The sequence below is a fragment of the Equus asinus genome, chromosome 1, assembly GCF_041296235.1.
Source record: "Equus asinus isolate D_3611 breed Donkey chromosome 1, EquAss-T2T_v2, whole genome shotgun sequence".
Taxonomy (NCBI): domain Eukaryota; kingdom Metazoa; phylum Chordata; class Mammalia; order Perissodactyla; family Equidae; genus Equus; species Equus asinus.
The window spans coordinates 190,946,084-190,958,661 of record NC_091790.1 but is presented as its reverse complement, the minus strand read 5'-3'; the positions used below and the strand labels follow the sequence as shown (position 1 = coordinate 190,958,661).

The window sequence follows — 12,578 nt, the reverse complement described above, 5'->3', positions numbered from 1 at the left end:
GAAATTCCAGAAAGCCATGAAGCCCACCCTCCGAGTTTTACAAACCCCAGAGGTTGAGCTACATTGATTAATCCCCTAAATTCTTGGATGTCAAAAGCATGTCACTAACTAAGTCACTAAAGGCACCAAGAAAGCCAAAAAAGGAAAGAGCCTCCTAAAAGAAAGTGGCATTTAATTGGGAACTTGCAGACATCTGTCACTCTTTGTGACAAGCGCAAAAAAGTACTTTGCACATTTTGTGACTGCAAGTGGGATGGCACTGACAGCTGAAGGAACTGGAGCTGCGTGGAGGGAAGGCATTTCGGGGTGGGGAGGAATAAGAGGCTGGTTTTGAAGACTGTTCCTTTTCATACCTAATGTCATTTAAAAAAAATTGTCTGGGGTCAAAACTGTAACCTAAAATGCCATCAATTGTCCATTTAAGATGTCCTACTTGATAAACTGAGGTATGCACCCATCTCAAAAACAGGTCTTGCGTAAAGTTTGGAAAAGAAATATCGTGTAGCCGTCTCTGCTAAAATCAAAACAATGTTCCATCTCCTGGCCTCTTGGTTCAAATCCGTGTGCTTGCTCCTAGGGGGAGAGACTGCCCCTGGAGAACTGTGCTTTTAATAAGCTTCCCAATCAGCTCGCGACGGAAAGGCGCGCTCCCTCCCTCGCTCTGCCTGCGTCCTCTCCCTGCCCGCTCTTCTCATCCCTCCCAGTCTCCATTTCCCTTCCGTTCCCTCCCTGTCAGGGCGTGATTGAGTCCAAGGCAGGATCAGGTTCCCCGCCTTCCAGTCCGAAAATCCCGCCAAGGAAGCCGCAGAGCAGAGGAAAATCCAAGGGGGAGAGAGGGAAAGAAAGAGAGCAGTGAATCACCGTCTAGGAGGGAGGGAGCAGCCGCCGCGCCACGAGCAGCAGCAACTCGGGTACCTGGACTCGGAGCAGACCACCTCGCCCCTTTCAACAAAGGCAGCCGGAGCGCCCAGAGCACATTTGCAACTCAAAGTAAGTGAAAAGGACTGCTCGATTCTCCGAGGTGTCTCCAATCGAGTTTCCCTTCACCTTCTGCCACTTTTCTGGGTGCCAGCAGATGATGGTGGCGGGAGTGAGAGAGAGGCTGCCTTGGTGTCTTTGCTGGTGGGGCTGTTTTCAAGGCAGATTTGCTCCAGAGGTAAACTGAGGCATATTTGGGGGGAGACAGGTGAGGATAGTCTGCGTGCCCTGAGATGAGCAGAACGAAAGTTGCTTTTGTGATGTTACGCATGCATTTGGATAGTGTTTCTGCTGCCAGCTGGAGAACATGCAGGGGCTTTGCTCTCTGTGAAACCTCTTTAGTAGGTGTGTCTGTGGCTGGGTAGAGAAGAGAAAGTAAGGCAGCCTGAGCAAGCAGGGCTCATTTCCTACCCTTTCTCGGCTTCCCCCTTGCCCCAGGGCTTGCCAGATGACGACTCTTAGCTGGCATTTCTAGGTATGACGTGGGGGCTTGTTTCTCCCAGTACCAGCTGACATTGAGCATCTCTCATGGAGCATCTAGCACTGCTTGTGCTGCCTATTCTAGAAATGATCAAATCCAAAGTTTAAAAGGCACACTAACACGCCATCTCTCATTTGAATGCTGACTTTAATAACTGCCCTGTACACAGACACTTGAACTTTTTATTTTGCCCCCGTAAAGCTAGTGTATATTTATTACTAATTTGCCAGATACTTAGTTTCTCAGTTGATGTTTCTAAGTTAACCAAATATTTTTAAATGGAGGAATGTATTCAACTCCCTTCCCTATTTGATACACAGAACATACAACTTCCTCTCTCTTTACCACACACACCCCCCTTTCTCCTTAACACAACACACACGCACACTCACACACAAACGCAAGAACACACACCGAGTTTATGTGCACTCTGTTGTTAGCCCACTCTTCTCTCTGTTAACAGCTGCTTTGTAAGTTTGGGGATACGTTGAAAAAATAGGATTGGCGTGTGGGGGGAGGGGTGGTGATGAGAGGGGAGAATGGAAAAAGTGGGGGACAAAGTTCCAGTCTTTTAGCATCTTTCATCTTAGAAGGCATTTTGCTTTACCAGGTTGAGAAAGGTGGTGTGTGTGTGTGTCTGTGTGTTGGTGTGTGTTGGAGGGAAGGGCCTGGGAGGAGATTCAGGAACTAGCAAGAAGAGCTTTTGAACTAATAACAGAATGAAGCAATTTCATGATCTTAGGCAAATGTGGAACTGATGAAACAGTGGAGCCCATTTTAGCCCCTTGATCATCTGGGGATGAATTAATATGTAGAAATGTTACAAGGTAATGGGAGTGAAACAAAAGCATAGGAACTGAATCTTGTATTTTCCATCTTTATTATGCTCCTTTTTAAGTAAATTATATACTTTAAAGACCAAATGTTAAAAAAAGCATTTATAGTCCAGTTACATTCAAAGAAAATCAGAGTGGATAGTATCGTTTTGCTCCCCTTTGGGACATGAATTATTTCAGAGTGGCGATATTTGTACTTTCTCATTTAAACCAGAGGATGAGATTTTTTATTATTTTATTTTTTGAAAAAAGCCCCAATGCCATTATTCTGTGCTTTAAGAAACTTTTATGCTTGGAGTTGTCTAATTGTCCTTTAAATCTTGAGAAGGTCATCTTTCTTCTCCTACTGTCCCCCATTAGGACATTTTTCTCCTCATCTAGTGAAAGGCCTCTGCAAGGAATGTCTACCTGACGCCTTGCAAAACCACAGGAGGTGCTGTATTCCAGCTGTTTCCTTGCGGATACAATTGCATTATCTTTTCAAAGCTAGAGCTGCAAGAGAAATGAAACTACTGTTAATATATAACCTTTTATTACCTGACTTTTAAGTGAGGTATTATACCGAATGAGAATAATATATATTTAAAGCAGGTATAGTATCATACAGGTTATATATGTTATGTAATCTTACATAATAATACGTAATTCTGAGGTTTCCATGATATTTGGAATAATTTGTTCAAAGTTTCCAACTACCTTTTTTTGGCCTTTACTTTTAGCAATATGTGGCAGAGCCCACATTTTTTTTTTTTTTTAGTGGGCATTTTTTTTTACTCCAATAAAGCCAATGGCCTGGTTTAAATTTTCACAAAACCTAATCATTAAAAATAACCTGAGAGGGGCCAGCCCGGTGGCACAGCAGTTAAATTGGCACGTTCTGCTTCTCGGCGGCCCAGGGTTCGCCAGTTCGGATCCCAGGTGTGGACAAGGCGCCGGTTGGCAAGCCATGCTGGGGTAGGCATCCCATGTAGAAAGTAAAGGAAGATGGGCACGGATGTTAGCTCAGGGCCAGTCTTCCTCAGCAAACAGAGGAGGATTGGCAGTAGTTAGCTCAAGGCTAATCTTCCTCAAAAAAATTTAAAAAAATTAAAAAAAAAATAACCTGAGAGAAATAAGGTCCCCAAATAGTTTAATCACTTTTATCAATAAAATCAATCTTAGAAATTAAATATTTTAAGTGTTTTGTTTTCCCTTTGAAGTTACTCTTGCTTTCTCATTTAAATACAGTCTCACGTGAATTCTGATCGTATTCCTATTTGCCATGTGGTGTTTTTATTGCTATTCAAAATTTTCTCAAGAGAGTGAGTTTAGTTGGCTTGTTCAAAATGGTGTAGTAAGTTAACGATAGATGGAGGGCCAGAAGTCAGAATTCAGAATACAAATTCGAGTTCTCCTAAGACTTAGGCTTTTTAATATGGTGGCACAGTGATGAGGCGAGTTGTCCTTGACTTCCTTCCTAAAGGTAATGTCCAAATTGAGACCACCCAGGATGATCAGGGAACAAACGTGTTCTACCTACACCTGGGTGCACCTCAGCCTCAGCCCAGATGCAGGTGTGGTTTCCTCTAGAGCATCTGGCTGAGGCTGAGGGAGTGCTCTCCCACTGCCCTTGTTCCGTTGCTTGGATGCTCAGTGGGGCTTCTCTACAAGGGAATGTTGTCTCCTCTGGCTGCTGTTCTAATGGATAATCAGAAGAATTTTTGTCTCCACGTGGCACAAGGCCGTGTCATTGCCCTGGGGTAAAATAACATTCAGATATGGACCTTGTTTTTATGAGCTGAGTCTGCTTTTTTTCATCCAGAGTCAATTGGCTCGAGTGAAATTTGGGTCATGGCCTCACTTTGGAAAGTTGTTCTCCATTCTTGCTGTTTGTGGCCAATTCAAGTTTCCATTCACTGGGCCATTTTTCCATGCACTTCATGCCAGTCATTTATATGGCATAGTTTTCATGGTGTCATACATATAATCTTTCTAGATTGTCCAATATAAGAAGCCTTTTGTTCCTCCCTATTTTAGTGTTTGGTAAACAAGAAGTTAAAATTTCTGTGGTTTAAAAGGGTAGCTATAATGTAACATTATCAGAGGGTATTATCATTATGGTAATATTTGTATTCAATTATGTAGATCACATTCACCACAAATCCTTATTTCTTTAGGGTAGGCAAGGAACACAGTGGATATTTCATACCTGAGGTATTTTGAGAAATAAAATTTAATTTCTTCTACTGGGCTTTATTTTGGAGACATTTCTTCACAGTAGGTTTAGATAAAATTTTATTTTAAATTAAAAAAGATAATCATAGTGAGTCTCCTAAAAGCAGAATTCTACATTCTTAAACATAATACTCATAAAAAAAGAAATCTCTTGCTGTATATTAATCTTGAAAGAAGTGAGTCATAGTAACTGATACTTAGGCTCTTGATTCTAGGAATTGTGCTTAGTAAAACCCAAAGCATCATTTAAAAACACAAATAGCATGCTGTATTTCTAACCTTTTGTTTCTACTTCCAAATTTTACACTCACTTGTTCCCCCTTCTCTGGCTCTCATTTCTTCCTTTTATTGATCTGGTTGCCATCATTTCTCATCCAAGAAGTCCCAGGATGTCTTGCCCAATTTCATCCCCACATCTATGACATCATATATCCATTTATGTACATGTGTATCAGGAATGGTTGCCCATTTCTTGGAATCCATGGAAGGTTTGACCTTGCTACCCAGAATTTTGACATTTTTCTGACCTGGTTAACCCAAATTTGTTTTCAGGGCCAATGTACTCTCTATCGACTCCACTAGATTTTTTTCCTTTTTGACTCAGTCTGTGGTGAGGATCAGCTTACCCTTTCATCACTACAATAAACGTTGGCTTCATTCTCCTCTCAGATTCTCAACTTCGATGAAAGGATGGAGCCAGGATTATTTATCTCCATCATGCCTTCCTAGGTACCACCTCAACAATACAATGTTTCTTGCTACTATGGCAAGTCAATTTAACAGTAATAAACAGTATTTGTTATATATGTGCAGGATGCATAATTCTTTGCTGGACAATGTAGTATATTTAAATACAACACAGAAGGTTCTTTTCTCTAGGGCTCACGATTTTACAATTCCAAACACTTTGTGAATGGCAAATGGTGCTAACCTGTGAAATCTTTTATTAGAAATTCAATTAAAAGAGATCTCAAACAATGAAAAATCCATTATACCCTCACCCATCTCTGGAAGAAACACTTAAAAAGTCACAGTTCATTTCATCAAATCAATGGCTTTTTGCGTTTCTTCCTTTTTTTTTTTTTAACCATGCAGCAGCTTTGCCTGCTAACATCACCTTCTTATCTTTTACTGTAACCTCCTTGACATATTATTATCTTAGTTTTTTTCCAACTTCTTTGGCCACTCCTCTCATCTGTTTTTTTTTGATTTTTCCTTTTTCACCGTCACCTTCAAAATGTGGACATTCCTTTCCAAATATTTCAATTCTCTCTCTTCTCCTCTCTCTTCATCATCCTCTCTCCAAATGCTTTCATATTGATCATGACTCCTCTTTGTGTTTCTACTCCAATTTTCATTGAGAAAACTCTCAAATTTCTCCATTCTCTACTGAGCTTTAGTCTCACATTTTAAAGTGGTTTTTGAATGAATAGGGATGGGAATGATTTGAGTGTAATCCTGTTGGGGAAGTGGATTGAAGTAAAGGATTTCTTATTATTTTATTCTTGTCCCTAACACACGTCTACAGATATTGACTGCCCTATTACATGTCAGGGAGTGTGATGGGGATACGAAAAAATAACTATGCCTTCAAGCAGCTTATGGTCTACTCAATGTATATGTTAATAATAAGATTAAAACACAAGTTACTACAACACAAGTTAGAGTAAGATATGTGCATACAAGGTTTTTTGTCCTAAGCAGTTCCAGCGACAAAGGGATAAAAAACATTTTTATGAGAAAAAGGAAAGTGTAACTCACAAAAGGCTAAATGGAGAAGGTAATAATATTTATTTCAAAAGCATCTTTGTCCTTTTGTTGGTTTAATGCTTTCTTTCTGGAAGAGAAATTGGACTCTCAATTCCTTTGTGTTTTCATTTCGCATTTGCCACATAATAGACCAGAAAAAAAAATATTGAAAGTGACATCTTAAGAAATCAGTCTTAATTATTTAGAATAAATATAATTTTGAAGGCATGAGAGTTCACCCTAGGTGTTCTTTTCAGAAAAAAATTTATACCAGATATGAGATGACTGTCCTTCAGTGGAAATACAGACATAAGGAAAAGAAAGCAAATCCTCCAACTTCAGCTGTGGCATTTGGATGAAACTGTCAATGAATAGGGGATTGAAGGCCCCCAGGGAGCGTTTCCCCAGGTGAATCCTCCCTCCAAATGGAGCTCTGATTGTCCCCTCCTCTTTTCTTCTCGGCCTCTCCATCACCCCTTCCAGTGACTTCAACTCCTGCTTTCCCAGCAGTGTTGACACTGGAAGAGCACATCTTTTACCTGTCATAATTATTCACCTTTACCACCAGCTCCACCCCACCCACATCATGCACCCTTGAAGGCAGAGACTTTTTCTCATTCACCTCAAGAACGCTAGAATATCTAGCATAGGCCCATTGAAAATGCCCAGTAAGTGTTTGGCAAATGAGTGAAAACTAAATAAATGACTCTGAATACCATTTTCTCTGCCCTTAATGTTCCAATGACCTTGACTGTCCTCTATACCTAATCTCCCTAAACATCACTTGGTACCAATTTCCTATTTAAATCTGAGCACCCCCATTCTCAGCCTTGAACCTCTAGAAGAAGCCTCTCTGTCTCTCTTTTCTTCACTCCTTCATTCCAAAGGTCATATATGCCTGCCAGGTCTCTGGAGTGTCTTCCTACGCATACTCCACCTCATTCAGTTTAAGGCCCCAAACCTTCTATGATTCCTGACTCATGGCTACCTCCATAATGGAGAGAAAAATCCTACCTCTTCTTTAACAAGCCCTATAATTCAAAGCTACAAGACTGATCACTTGAAGCATTATTTTCATCATAACTCCAATGTAGCTGTAAAACATTTGCTTTTCAGAACTTTTCACACTTATTTTCTCATCATATTTTGCAGCAATTCTACTTAGGTAGGTTGAGCAGGGTTTTTTTTTTTTTTTGATTGATGTGGACACTTAAGCTTAGAGAGGTTAAGGTGACCCCATTAAATGCCATACTAGTTTTAAAACAAAGGTCTTAAAATTGCCAGTTTGGCAATTTTTTTCTCTATAATATAATGCCATCTTTTTCTTTGGCTAATTAATTTTGTCTCCCAGTTGCCTCTCATATCTAACCTAAACTCCAATGTATGTACAAAAGAGGCCAGATAACCTCTGGTAGTGGTTCCCTGTCTTCAATGATTATCAGAGTAACTAGAGTCATGTCTTAGCATCCAGATGGGCCTGGGGCCCATCCCCAGAGATTCTGATTTGACGGGTGGAATCAAGGAACCTGGACACGTGATAGGTCATCTGGATGCAGGTGATGCATTAGAAACATTAGCCCCAACTCTCAAGTATTTGAGCTCCAAGGCCAAAGAAATCAAGGTGTAAGCTACAGCTACATTTCTTACTAGCTGTTTGACCATCAACAAATATTGTGGTCTCTCTTACTTCAAATTCCTTGTCCCTAAAATGAAGGCACTAATACTTACCTCCTAGGACTGACATGAGTGTTAATGTAGAAAATGAATGTGAAGGACTGAACCAAGAGTCTGACTGCTAGGAGTGTGTGATGAGGATGATGAAAATGCTGATTGCACCCCATAAAAGTCCCCCTTTGATCTGCCTGCTCTACGGCTTTTATTTCTCATGCCCAGTTGAGTTTTCTAACAAACATACAAACATAAACCTAAGGGAGACTCTCTGCTTCTTGAAATGCTTCTCCTCTCCACACTGTCAGATCATTCTCTCTAAATAAAGATCCAAAACTCCTTTCTTCTGAAAAGAAATATGTAGAACATGTGATTATGCTCAAGACCTGGGGTGTTTGACATGTAGGGTCCCCAAATCAGATTGTTGACCTTGGCCTGTCCCATAGTGTCTAGGAGAGCATTGTGCATACAGAACACTCCCAATCTAAGGTGCACCCACCTTATCGCTGACATTAGTGATGCCCATAACCATGTTCTCCCTGACTCCTGCTGCCATCATGGAGGCATCAGCTCAGAGGAAGGAGTCAAGGTTTGGATTCAAGAACCCACATTTATCTCATCACAGTTCTGTCTGTTGTTTGGTACGGGATGCTGAGGATGTCATTGAATCTCCTGGAATCTCAGACTTTTCAGTATGAGATGATGACAATGATGATGATACTATCTGCTTTACTTACACAGGTTGGTGGTAAAGGTAAACTGTGACAATGCAATGTTTATAAACTGCAGACTGTCTTACTACACGTGAACTATTATTAATAAAATCAGTGGGGCCAGTTCTGTCTTTCTCTTTCCCCAATTCTGCTGCTTGTCATTGTCATTTTCTCAGGACACCTAGAGATTGCCTCAGATCCCAGAAGGTAAGTTTGACCTGATGAAGTGAGTAGGAGGAAAGATGTGTGACGGGTGTGAAGAAAAAGAAATCTGAGTCATAGTGAAAAAACAGTGAGTAGACAATTCTAAAAAAGGCTAAATTAAAATGGTTATGAATTCTTTTACTAAATTTTATGTTATAGTTCTTCCCAAGAGTTGTCAAGGATACATACCAAAGTTTTCAATGAGTTATTCTCACTAAATTTAGGTTTTTACGATTGACTAGCAACACTTTGTTTACACTATAGCTGTGCATCTCATACTCTAATGTGCATATGGGTCACCTGGAGGTCTTGCTGAAATGCAGATTCTGATTCAGTAGGTCTCCGTGGACTCTCAGAGTCTGCATTTCCAACAAGCTCCCGGTGATAGCTATGCTGCTGGCCTGGGGATCTCACTTTGAGTAGCCAGCCACTAGTGTTTAGTTCAACAAACTTGAGAGAATGGAAGAAGGATCAGAGCTCTCCAGTCATGACATCCATAGCTTAACAAAAACAATGAGAGTCATTGGCACTAACACTTCTTGCTACATGCAAAAGCTTCATGTCCAAATAATATTTACAATGTTTGATTATTTATAAAGGAAATTTACAGTCACCATATGAATTGCTATTGACTCGACCAAAGCCTCTTAAGAGTAAAAGGCCCCTTGCCAGGTGTGTATGCGGGTCTCTTTACCAGTGCTTCTAGACCTTTCCCTGGAGAGAATGTAAGTGATCCAAATGCAGCCTTCTTAATTTGCCTTAAAATCTATTGAGAAGTGTTCAGGAAACTTCATTCTTAATATGGAAAGGATATAATGTAATATGTTTTCTTGGTGCTGGAGTATTCTCTTCTTTAGGCGTCGAACATCTATTACTCCCTTCAGTTGTCCCCTTCCAAACTAGAATGGAAGTAGAGCAGGTCTCACCCATCTGTGTGACTTCCTGGGAGACATTGGGTTGCCTAGAGAAAGAGCAGGGGTTTTTTGCCTCTGAGTCTAGAATTAATTGATACGGAACACATCTTGGTAACACTCTTAGGAAATGGAGAAAATTTTCATTCGGGCCAAAACAAATGGAGACCATACAAAACTTTAAAACAATGTTTTCATAATGGCCTTCCATATTTGCTGATAATATGACCTTTTCTAAAACCTAGCCATGGAATTATTGCTCCCGGTAGCAGAGAATCATTTCTGAGGTTTTAACGTATAGTGGCCTTCATTTCTGAGCATAAGAACATCAGAGGGGTTCCACTGGGCATCCGCCAGCTGGCCAGATGGAGTGTCCATATGAAGTCAGAAGTTGGATCTTTGGCTTTAAAAAAAACAAAACAAAAACCCTGCAGCTTTGGAGAATCTTTTGCAAGGGTCAGTTTATTTCTCCGAAAAATAATTTCTATAAAAAAAATGTTGCCTTGTGTGTGCAATATTTTTCTTTAAATATGGTATAAGGGGTGTGAATGAGGAAGCCTGAAGCTGCTATTGGAAAGAAAGCTGGTAGTTTATTGATTATTTTAACATGTGTAGGTACTTAAATCTTGAAACAATAAAATAGCCCCTTTCTTTCTATCCTGTTTTCTGGTATACAATATACATTTCACTATTAAATTTCCTGTCTCTGACGGTATGCTCTCAAATACAGCTCAATGCATGTCAAATTTGTGAGAAGGTTGATTAATTTTAACCATGTGAAAAATGATGAAAAGGATTTTTTTCCCTTATGTTTGTTATTAGGAAAACACAAATATATGCCTGAAGAAACACATCATTTTTTTCTCATTCTAGGAAAAATATGTGTTCATGGTACAAGAAATTCAAACTTTAAAAAATTACAAAGAGGGAAAAACCTCACTTATAAGCATCCTCAAAATAGATACCACTATTAGCACTCTGCTATACTTTTACAGTTTTTCTGATGTAACTTTTTAAAGTAGTTGTATGAATCACTTTCTGTCCTGCTTTTTAAATCAACATTACAACCGACGCACACTACATTTTTAATAGCTGTACATACGTTAACATGTGCATTTGTTTCTACTAAATGGGCCAATTAAGATGGAAATTCAACTTATTTGGTTTGATATGGGTAAATTTAAATCATAAAAAAGCTTAATAAATTAGCGTTACGGACTCTCATAAAAAAGTTGGAAATAGAAAAATACAAACAAACGGACATAATCCCATGAAACAAACAAAAAGTTCTTTGTCCCAGCAAAAGATGTGCTGTTTAGATGGGAACAAATAATCCTGTGGAACTTAGTGTGTGCCAACTAAAGGTCAAGCTGAGTAAACATCATCTTCCATTCTTACCCTTGCGGACCCTTCCAGATACATATCCAGGGGTAAAGTCTCCCCAGGGAAGCCACAGCTGCCTGATCCTGCCCAGATCCAACCTGGCCCCTTTAGCAGGTCCCAGGGGCCCGGGGGACCTCTGTGTGTTCTGGGATGACGGGAGTGGGCCTAATGCACTGCAGGTGGGGAAAGTGCAAGAGGAGCAAACCTCTTTGATGCATGTCGCTCCAGGGCTTGGCACCCTTTGGGGAGTTATTTATTTGCTTTGTTATTATTTGGAATGACGAGTGTACAAATTGGCTCTAGTTTAAAGTGAGTCAGATCAAATTTGGGGTTGAGAACCACATTTCTGTTTGTAGAGGATGGGGGAAAGTTAATGCTTTTGTGGTCTACGCCAGGGTTGAGATTCCCACAACTTGAGCCTGAAATGAGGTTTAGCCTTTTTAAATAGCTGTTTTAGTCTGATGGTTAGGGATCACAGGGTTTGCTCTCTGATACGTGATACCTGGGCATTTGAAGCTGTGCTTCAAGGCTGTCATAGATGAATTTGGGTTGGAGAAATAGATCAAAAGCAATTCAGCAAGAATAAGTGGGTAGAGGTGGATTTTTACCAATTCCTAACCAGATCCACATTTCCTAAAAGCAAGAAAACTTTGTGGGTTTCTAATGTCTCATCCAGTGATGTTCTCTCACAAGAGATTAAAAGGAGAGCAGTTAACTTCAAAGGTAGCAGAACTGAGAAGACAAAAGCAATAGAAGTGGACGTGAACTGAAACCTTAGGGAAACCTTCCAAAAATCTGATAGAAGCCCTACATTTGCGGAGAGAAACTTCAGACGTCACAGAAAATTCTATTAGATAGCATTGACTGCAGATGAACTGCTGGGTGACTATCTTTGGTCCCTTGGGCCCATCTGGCTCTGGTGGGGCTGGTTAGGAGATTTCTCTGGGGTAGATTTGTCTTGTTTGCTTTCCAGATCTCCCAGGCTCTAGATGCATCTTGGTGTAATTATTCCATGAAGTCGGTTTGGCTCTGTGGGGCAACCCTGTCCTCTTCTTGATCTTCTCAGAGGAAGCTTTTGAAGACAAAGCAATATCAGTTGTTCCAATGAATAGTTCCTGCCTCAGATAGGACCTGAGTAATCTTGGATGCAGGGCTACCAGTTCTGTCACTGGTGCCAACTCTTCCGTAAAGCTGTCCACACTCTATTGTTTCCAATCATGTCTTCTCTACCATGGGGGTGGATTATGACAGGGAATTAAAGAGGAGACTGAGAGTCTCCCTTCCATGGGCTGCGACACAACAGGATCCCTCCAGGCCCGTGGCTTAGCTGAACACAGGCCAGTTAGCTTCCTGGGTTAGTTTTCTACCATAACTTCCATTTACCAGTTGCGTAACGTTAAGTATATTGTTTAAATGAGAAAAAGTTCAGGCTTGGGCATTT

At 40.4% G+C, this 12,578-nt stretch overlaps 1 protein-coding gene across 2 annotated transcripts in view; it reads left to right on the top strand.

Moving 5' to 3' along the window:
- Positions 1-518: 518 nt before the first annotated feature.
- Positions 519-12,578, top strand: part of PTN (pleiotrophin) — a 101,816-nt gene continuing 89,756 nt past the window's right edge. Inside the window, exon 1 of one of the 2 annotated variants that reach the window (XM_070514250.1) lies at positions 519-990. The gene's annotated coding sequence lies outside the window, so the exon portion shown is untranslated. The remainder of the gene's footprint in view (positions 991-12,578) is intronic. The other variant, XM_070514259.1, reaches the window with a different exon arrangement.